This window comes from Oratosquilla oratoria, chromosome 5 (assembly GCF_046742065.1).
Source record: "Oratosquilla oratoria isolate Oo_2021 chromosome 5, ASM4674206v1, whole genome shotgun sequence".
Taxonomy (NCBI): Eukaryota; Metazoa; Arthropoda; class Malacostraca; order Stomatopoda; family Squillidae; genus Oratosquilla; species Oratosquilla oratoria.
The window spans coordinates 40,833,646-40,844,647 of record NC_134781.1 but is presented as its reverse complement, the minus strand read 5'-3'; positions in this window follow the sequence as shown (position 1 = coordinate 40,844,647).

Genomic DNA, 11,002 nt, shown 5'->3' with positions numbered 1-11,002 from the left:
ACAACTTTGGTTTAATTAACCATATCCAATCTGCTTGGGGAATTGCAAAATGTTTACTTACTTCTTCAAATTCTCGAAAAAATAAGGTTGGATTCTCGTCTGAGAAAGAGGGAATAAGTTTGGTGTACTGCAAAAGATCTAACTTACTTGAATTTGAAACCACTTGTTGACTTGATAGTTCGAGTCGTTTTAGTTCGATTTCGTGCTGTCTTTGCTCTTTATCATGCTGTCTTTGCTCTCTTTCATGCTGTCTTTGCTCTCTTTCACTCTGCACTTCGAGTTCCTTAATTTGCAGTTCATGCTTCATCTTCCTTTCAAGTATCTAATACTCTAGAGGGTCTAATTGAATCTCTTTTGTAGGGCTAATGTCTAATTTGGCGGCAACTATTTGTTCTAAGCGTTCAATTTCTCCGTCTTCGTCTTCCGTTTTCTTTAACTGATCTATGTGACTCAATATTAGTTGAACTAATTCAGTTCTACTAATGTTCGCTGGATAAGTTAATTCCCATCTTGTTGCTATTTCTTTCAGACATTCTTTATTTGGGTTCTGAATTATCAGTTCTTCCACCGAGGGGTTCTCAACAAAGTTTTCGATATTCAGTTCTGACATCGCGAAATTTTTACTCGCTAACAGTTGCTACTCAGCAAGGTAGAACGCTTGGTTCGCTTACGTGGTATACCGGACAAGAGATACAAGTAGAATTATAATACTCGACTACCACGAATATTATAAATCTTTGGGACAGAATACATTAACCAAAACTACATGCCGTAAGTAGGATAGAATTAACGTTCCCACACGTATCCTAAACGGATCCTACTTCAGTACTCTTACGAAATTTACAGCTGCAAGAGTTTAACGTGGTCATGTGCAATGGCGTATTTACGATTAACTGAATTACTGTACTGGGGTACTGAGTTGCAAGTTTACCGGACAGATGGACAATTTCGATGGTTGTGGGAATGCAAGTGTAACTTATGTATTACGTTTCGCTCGTATATCTCACACCTTCTTAGTTTTTGTTCGAGTAAGAGGATTCCGACGGGCCCCCATTATATGTTGTGTCTTCCGCAAGGATATAAGGAAATATGTCTAGGAGGGGTTCGTACTTAGTGGCCTTGATGTGGGTAAGGCAAATCCAAACGGAAGTTAACATAAATAACTAATTTAATGTATAACAAAAACCCAACAAAACAAATATAAAAACTTTACAACAACAAAATTAATCAATTGACAATTAATTCCTCCACCGAAAACCAAGTCATGAGAATATAGATTACGTGGTGACGCCACGGTACTAGAGCAAAAGCAATATGGGAGAGATAAAGTTACGCGTCGCTCAGCCCTCGAAAGTGCGCTCTAGGAGCCGGTAGATGCATTATATATACAGTTGGCGAGGACGGGAGGAAGGCGAAGGATGAGCCGGACAGAACTAGTTCACGTCTGTCGGCCTAGAGAGAGTAGATCCCATAAAGTATACAAGCAGTTTTTACCGTACATACGTAATTACCTAACAAGTACAGGATAACACAGATACAGATATTTTTAGATACATGGAGGATGGTGGGCCATCACAACGTATACAAGCAATTTACAGTACATACATAATTATCTTACAATTAAAGATTGACATACAGATACAGACATTTTATATACATGGAGGATGGTGGGCCATCACAGTGTGCGTGTGTGTGTGTGTGTGTGTGTGTGTGTGTGTGTGTGTGTGTGTGTGTGTGTGTGTGTGTGTGTGTGTGTGTGTGTCTGTGTGTGTGTGTGGCGAAAACTTTGTGATTGCTTTATCAAAGCTGTGCCTGGGCTCCATTAGAGCAGCCAGGGGTTGACGACGGCGTGACATTTTAATGACGATATTGGTGGTGACAGCGACACTGACACTGGCGATGGCGGTGCCACTTTCAACAATTACTTGAAGAAAGTCCAGCATCACGAGAACAAGACAGGAAGACAGAAGACAGTGTATATATATATATATATGTGTGTGTGTGTGTGTGTGTGTGTGTGTGTGTGTGTGTGTGTGTGTGTGTGTGTGTGTGTGTGTGTGTGTGTGTGTGTGTGTGTGTGTGTGTGTGTGTGTGTGTGTGTGTGTGTGTGTGTGTGTGTGTGTGTGTGTGTGTGTGTGTGTGTGTGTGTGTGTGTAAAGGTGTGTGTGAGGGAGGGAGTGACAGGAAGGGAGAGGGAGGAAGGGAGAAAACAGGATTGAAGGGAGAAGGGGAAAGAATTGAAATAAATGTCATGCTCGGCTACACGGGACAAAACGTAATACTCGAGGTTCAAGAAGAAAAGAAAAACAATTAAGAAAGAGAAAGAGAGGAGAGAGAGGGAGTACACAATTACTTAAAATCAATGTTACTGTTCTAATCTGCTTCCATGAGAGTGTTAGTACCCGTTTACGTCCTTCTTGTGAGAGCTACTCTCTTATACTTTCCTGAAAACTGCTCTCTCACTCGCACCACTCTCAAGAGAGTTCACATCCCATGAAACCTATCATTAGATTGTCCAGAAGTATATAATTCATTCTATCATGACTTCATCAATCACAACCACCGAATTCACTGGGGAAAGGTCAAACTAGTGTTGAAAACCATATATGAATATATGTATATATATATATATATATATATATATATATATATATATATATATATATATATGAGAGACTAGGTGGAGGAAGAATAAGCGAAGATGGGTTGGAACTTTTTATTGCTTATACGTTTCGACCGAGTCGGTCGAAACGTATAAGCAATGAAAAGTTTCAGCCCATCTTCGCTTATTCTTCCTCCACCCAGTCTCTCATCTGTCTAAACCATTCATCATATATATATATATATATATATATATATATATATATATATATATATATATATATATATATATATATATATATACGTGTATATGCAAAATAACCACAGGAGAAGGGAAACTTGTATATTACATCTTCACAATAAAAAAAAAATGATCAGTCCGAAGACGTAAATACGAAAGTACTTACTGTCTACAAGTTCCCTTCTCCTGTGGTTATTTTGCATTTTCCTATCACGATGATGTGATTGCTTGTATATATATATATATATATATGTATATATACATATATATATATACATATGTATACATATATACATATATGTATATATATATATATATATATATATATATATGTATATACATATGCAATAAAAACACTAGGAGCGTGTGTTCACAAATGCGTAAGTAACCACTAGGAAAATTAAACTAACGAAGCAGAGCGCTTTCGTATAATTACATCTGAAGATGTAATTATACGAAAGCGCTCTGCTTCGTTAGTTTACTTTTCGTAGTGGTTACTTACGCATATTATATATATATATATATATATATATATATATATATATATATATATATATATATCTTGGTCAAAATATTGGATCACATTAAGGGGAACTGAGGAACCAGGAGTGTATAACCTTCATTGTAAAGGCAGGGATCTTAATACCAGGTTAACGGAGCACAAAAGTTCCATTAGGTATGCCCAAGAAAATTTCACTGTATTCCAACATGTCACAACCAAAAATCATAGTTTTGACTGGGACAAGGCCAAAATTTTGTTTAGTCCAATTGCAGCTTTAGAAGAAGAATTGTTAAATCCGCCTTAAGCGAAGAATGCCCGAACTTGAACATCTCCAAAGGTCAATAGTCCCCGGACATAATCTCACGGCTAGCTGTGAGCCGTTTGGTTAAAAATTTTCATCCTCCCCCACCAATCTTGACACTGCTTCTTCCCCTCTGACCTCACACCTCCACCCACACATCCCCTCCCCTCGACTCCGCCCTGCGCGACGGATTTTCATGTTTTTAGCTCTGCGTGTTCCCCTTCTACTCATATCTCAATTGTATTTATGTCTTTGCAAATTCTTGTAAACTGTACTTTCCTATTTATATTGGTGAAGCGTGGCAGGAGATTCTCTCTAAGGCATATTCTGTTAAAAACGACAGCAAAAGAATTATTGATTAACTTTTTCCGTGAGCTCTCAAGCTTGCGAAAAGTAGATTTCTGGTAGGGGGAGAGGGAGTAAATCAAATTTCCAAAACTCATAGGAAACACAAAAGTTATAATGAACACAAAAATACAGCACACAGTAAACAAAATACAAGAAAAAAAAAAAGAAGCAGAACAAATTAAATGTCAAGACGTTTCGCAGATCTTTCTGCATCCTCAGTTGAAGTGAAGAAAAGAGGAAAAGGAGCATATTTTGAATGAAAAGAAAAGCACGAGGAGAAGTCACCGTGTTGTAACTGGGGTAGGTCACACATATGACCACGAACACTGGGAGAGATCACGGGTAAATAGAAATTATACTTGGAGAGGTCACTCCCAGGTTCGGCTCTCATCTGCTTCTCAGTCTTTGTGAATGACGTATTGTAGGACGTTCTTCCTTTTGGCGGGGAATGGGAGGCTTCTGTGGAGGAGACTCCGATTTCTTGGGGTTGTCCATCTGGCTCCTCCGAACAGGTTTCATGCTAGGGAGGAGGGCTAAGTCATTTACTTGCCTATTAATGGCAGGTTGCAGCTCCTTTAGATGGCTTCTGAGATAGCCAAGCGCTGTGGGTCCTCTTTTTTTTTCCACAACTTCGGCGTATTTTACCATAGTCTCCCTATCGTGGTGGCATCGATGCTGGGTCCAGTGGTGTTGCTTAGATCCTCCGTGTTACAAGTGCATGGTGATTCTTCTGGATAATGTGGTGGTCGTCCTTCCCACATAGACTGAAAGGGGCGTGCAGTCCTCCTCTGGGCATGTGTATTTATATACTACGTGGGATTGACGAACTTCCTGTGGTTCTGGTGCGGGGTTGTTCTTTAAAAGTAGAGAAGAGGTCTTTCTACTTTTGTAAAAGATTATGAAGGACAATTTGTCACTTTCGTTTTTGTGGACCACATTCCTATAGATTATGTTTTTAATTATCTTTTCATCCTCCTTGTACTTGGTAGACATGTAAGCTTTGTAGAACACCTTAATTGTTGTCCCTTCGTGTTTTACTGTAGTGGGGCGTGTTTGTTTGTACCAACTGTCGATCACTCTGCGGAGATTGGCTTGGACCTCGTGATTCTTGAATCCATTGTTGATAAGGAGTTGATGGACCCGAGCAAACTCTTTTTAAGTGTCACTCCAAGGAGAACAGTGGCTGAGGGCTCTTCTGAAAAAGGCGCTAATTGTGGCGTCTTTATATCTCTGAGGACACTCGCTCTCTCCAATCATGAGCAGTCCGAGATTGGTATCTTTGACGTGGACACTATAAAAAAGGACAATTAGTCTGTGTAATAGGGTAGTAGAAATAATTGGTCGGGACGACCAAGGGTAGCTGCCGAGCCTTGTAAGAGGCCGGTAGATTGAGGTAGACATTTAGGTAGATAGAGGGGTAGGTAAAAAGGTATTCATTTTATTACATGGATGATTTGAAACAATGGCCGAGAGGAAGTTACAGAGTTGCATGTTCTCGCTTACCGCCTGGTGTTTGTAAATATAGGCTGGGGTATCGATAGAGGTGCTGGTGTGACGAAATGTAAACACCAATCCACGTTCCGCTTGTGACAGAAGTGCTTGCGTAAACAGTATTGCTTGAGACAGTATAACAGCCTTTCTGATTGTAGAAAAGTGTGGAGGAGAAGAGAAATTATTGGTGCATGGAGTTCAAGTTACGCCCTTAAAGGGTGGTATTTATTTGTAACGTTCAAAGTCATTGGATGAATTAAATAATGACGTTAAAGCAGACTTGGCTTGGGTGGTGTACAAGGATCCCAGGTGGGATTCCCTTGGTGTATCTTGAATAACCAAGTGTAATTTTATTCGGAAGAAAAGAAAGATAATTTCTTTTACTTAACCTACGAACAGATTTAGTGGAACTTGACTAAAGCCTGAATAAAGGAAGAGGTATGGTGCCTACAGATAATTAACGTAAGTGACTGAAAATGTTAGTGGCAACGAAGCTAACAATGGCGGCAGCTAGGGATGAGCCTCCTCCGAAGTGATTAGACGAACGCCTCCGAAGATTACACCAATTGACAGTGCAAGCACAATAACCACGCAGAGTATAACCACAAACAAGCCTGTGTTAGTAGAACGAGGAGTCTTCATACTACAAGTGGAACAAGACGATCTCCAGCGAAGATTGAGCAACGACGCGACTGACGAACGACAAGATTGATGAACGACGAGACTGACAAACGACGAGGCTGAAGAACGACGAGGTTGATGAACGATGACACTGAAGTACGTAAGGAAGACTAACATAGAGGCAGTCAAGTCAAATCAACTTACTGAAGGTATGAATGAAACAGTCTTGCGGTTTATACCTCAAATATAAACATTCCTAAATTTACCGGTGATGAAAACACCTTAGGAGTTAATAAGTTCCTTAACTTCATTGATACATTAATTATAAGCAAAAATATAACAGATGAAAAAAGGAAAATAGAAATTTTAAAGGAAGATATAGATCCTGAGAAGGGTAAAGCTAGGTTTATCATAAATTTCCAGCAAATGGAAGATATCAACTAATATGAAGCCTATAAAAAAGCCTTCATTAAACATTTTATGTCAAAGTGTGATCAGGATCCTATCAGGTCTTTAGTTAGAATGATCAAAGAAATTAGAACAAGTGAATCAGACACAGAGTACTTAGCTAGATTAGATAGATGGTCAAAAGACATGAATTCTATCTTGATAGATTCAAATTGGTTAGAAAAATCTAGTGACAAAATGAAAGTTTCTCAGGTAATAAAATTAATCACATTTGGATTGTTAACCAAAAATTCTGATGATTTAACGGCAGAAAAGCTGCATAAAGATCTCAAGTCAACTATGAATTTAGGGGAGATAGATTATCTTCTTCAAGGGTACAGTGAGACCAGAATCATAAATTCATATGTGATGACAGTGGGACAACAGAGAGAAACTAGTAACTCTATAAGTGAGTATAAGAAAAGAGAATTAGGACATAGACAGAAGGTTAGAAGTCCATCCAGGGATACTAGAATTGTATGTTACAATTGTAATACTTGGGTACATAAAGTACAAGACTGTTTTTATGGAATTATTTGTAGAAATTGCAAATATGAGGGTCTGTATGTATCATAAAAAGATAGGACATAAAACACATGAATGTAGAAATTTTCGTATGCATCAAGAAACAAGAGGAAAACCCCCAGACACAGAGTAAACTAATATTACAGAACTCCCCATATATATACAAATAGACAGTATTATGTTAAAGATAAGAGTGATAGAAGGGTGAAAGAAAACTCCAACATCAAAGATAGTTATAAACAATTGAAAAGACTTCTGTAAGACCTCTCATTGTTGGTAGAGTGTTCAATAAACCTATTCAAATATTAATTGATACAGGATCTGTAGTTAATATTATAACTAGTAGAGTTCAATCCATTACTCGTTGCAAGGAGTAACTGGAAATCAGTTAAAAACATTGGGTAAGGTTGAGCTAGAAGTCATCTTATATACAAATGAACATTTGCATATTCCAGTGATAGTTGTAGAAGAATCTGTTTTTCCAGGAGGTTTATGGATAGGATTTGCAACTATGAGAAAAGAGAACATGGTGATATGTTCTGCTGACTTAGGAATCTTTGTGAAATCACAGTTAATCCCATTTTCAAATCAACCAGACTAGTGACAGAAATCAAGGAATACCTAGAAATAGCTAGGAAAAATAATTTTTTTACTTTAGATAACGAGGCCGAGCGGTTCAGACCAACAGAAAGTAAAGCCACATATAGTGAAAACAACTCAGATGTTCAAAAAATCCTAGAAATTACTAATTCTTCAACTACAAATGAAACCTTGCAAATTGTGGATGATGGCGTAATAAAGTTGACATTATTACACTCCAGAGCAGTTGACAGGGTAGCAGTGCAGTTGAAAGGAGTCACTGTAGTCTCTGAAATTTTAACCATCCCAGAATCAATTAGATTAAAAGGTTTGAAATTGGACTCAGAGATTAATAATCAAATAAAAACATGGTAGAAATATTAATTATTAATACTTTGAATAAAGATATAGTCTTAAAGAAAGGTACACAAATAGGATGTTTTCAGGTATGTACAAACCCCATTAAGACTTTAAATGGGAGTGCTGAGGATGTGGAATTGCCAATTTCATCAATCTGTTCAGTTCAGGAGGAAATAGTTAGGAAAGAAATACAAGAATCAACTAGAACCTACTAATTGCCCTGAGTTGGATGAAAGTTTAGTTGCTCTGCTTGTGAAGCACAATAAAGCAATTGCTTTGCCGGGGGACGCCTTAGGCAAAATATTTGTTTTAAAACATCAGAATAATTAAAACCAGGAACTCAGCCTATTTATATTCCTGCCTACAGAGTTCCTCACTCTAAATTAGCCGTAGTAGATAAACTGATCACTGAAATATTATCGCAGGATATCATTGAACATAGTAAAAGTCAGTGGAACTTTCCTTTGATTCTAGTGCCAAAATCAGATGGTACTATGCGTCCAGTTATTGATTATGGGGAATTGAATAAGCACACCATACGTGACAGGCTACCATTACCAGTGATAGGGGACATTTTTAGAAGTTTGGGAACTGAGAATAGATATTTTAGCACTATAGATATCAAATGTGCTTTTTGGCAAATAGAGTTACATGAAGACTCACGAGAGTTCACAGCATTTTCTACTCCAACGGGACACTATGAGTTCAAACGAATGCCATGTGGGTTATGTAATAGTTCATTAACTTACATGAGATTAATGAATACAGTTATAGATGGGTTGCTAGGAAACACTACCAGTTTATTTCTAGATGATATTCGAATAGTTTCCCAGACAGCGGCTGAGCACTTTAAGAAATTATATTTGATATTCTCGAGACTAGTTGAAGAAGGATTGCAAGTGAAACTTGAAAAATGTAAGTTCTTGCAGGACAGTGTTATTTATTTTAGGCATAAGATAGACAGGCATGGACTAGTACAGTGAATTCAAAGTTTGAAACAGTAAAGAGTTTTCCAGTTCCAAACAATGCAGAAAAATTTAGAAGTTTCTTGGGATTGACAGGATATTATAGAAAATATATTCAACGATATGATGTATATATATATATATATATATATATATATATATATATATATATACATATATGTGTGTGTGTGTGTACAGCATATGTATATGTATGTATACATATATAAGTACATCTATATATATATATATATATATATATATATATATTAATGTATATGTCAAGGACTACTATTACACAGGACGTGCGCACCCAGATCCCTGGGTCCGCTAGTGGAGGCCATTGCTTTCTTTGTAAGCTAACATTTTATATTGGACAAATATATCAAAACTAGAAACCTAACATTGTATATAGGACAAATTTATCAACTATTGACTTATTCAATGCAGTATAAGTTAATATAAACATTTATAGTCAAATAAGAAACTATTTTTAAGGCACTGTTATGCTTTGAAATGTCGATTTTAGCCGGACTTAACAGGTATTATTGTATGAAGTTAGTGGACACCAGGGTTGGCGATTTTTTTTTTTTTTTTTTTTTTTTTTTTTTTTTTTAAATATAAAAAATCGGGTTTTTTTTTTAAATCAGATTTACTTGATTTAAATAGATTTCTTTTATAGATTTTAGATATGGGATTGCTATCTGATACGCGATCTGATTGCTAAAGGACATTTTAGCATATTAATATAAGGATCAATGTTATATAGACTTGCCACAAGTATACAAGGAGCGGTATATCACTGTGCAGCCCACAAGTTTCAACAAACTTGTTCTAGGTAAGCAGCTTCTCACTGAGTCAGTTGTTGCTTTGGAATCAGCCAGGAAGGATGTCTTCTGGACCTGGTAGAGTGGTTCCTTCAGGCAGAAAAAATTATCCTGTCTGGAATCATTTTGAAAAACTACCAACAACTTCTGGCAAAGGGTACCGAGCTAAATGCAAAGACTGCAGCCAGGAACTACAGGGCATTGTGTCAAGATTAAAATCTTACAGAGATAAATGCCAAGGTCAGCCACAGCATACAGAAGAAGAAATTGATGACCCAGGTAAATAATTATACTTATATTGTGTGCATTTCTCCCTTTTCATACGCAACTATATAAATTTGGTGAACAATGGAGAGCATGTGCAATAAAAATTTAAGGCCTAAAAAGATGATACTTCAACTTCATTACTTCTAAATTTGGGTAATGACTATATCACTATAATATACTGTATCCACTCAACTTTGGGGCCTAGATGATTGTTATTCATTTCATTCAACATTGTGTAATATATTTCATAGGTTCCATTGGAATTCAGCCCACATGGGATTCAGCCCAAAGGGATTTAGCCTAACCTAACCCAACTAACCCATTATTTTTAGTGAATTTAAAAGTGGACTGAATCCTGTGTGGGCTGAATTCCAAGCCCACCTGTTTCATATCCTGTTGATTATTTCCAAATAATTTTGTGGCTTGTGTGAATATGATCATTATCTAAAAAAATAACTATTGTACTCAAAAGTAGCCTAAATCACACTGTCTTCATTCATTTATTTATTCATTTATAAATTATGCAATATGCTAAAATTTTCTGTTTCCATTTCAGGATCTGTATCAACAGCTTCAACCCCATCATCATCGGCTCCACTTGAATTATCTGCAAACCTGACTCCACCATTAAAAAGGTCAATATCAGACTCCTCCACAGGCGCCACTTCTAAATCATTTTCATCTAAAAGAAAGTCATCAACATCTCTGGACAGATTTATCATAAAAACTTCAGCCTCTCAGAAGGAAAATCTCGACAAAGAAGTTGCAAGAATTACATTTGCTACAAATTCACTATTTCGTCTTGTTCAGCATCCTCAGTTTCTGAAGATGGTTCAGAACCTGAGGCCAGGTTATATTCCTCCATCCAGAAAAGATATTGCTGATAAGTACTTGGATCTTGAGTATGAAAAGGAATATAAAAAGTGTGCA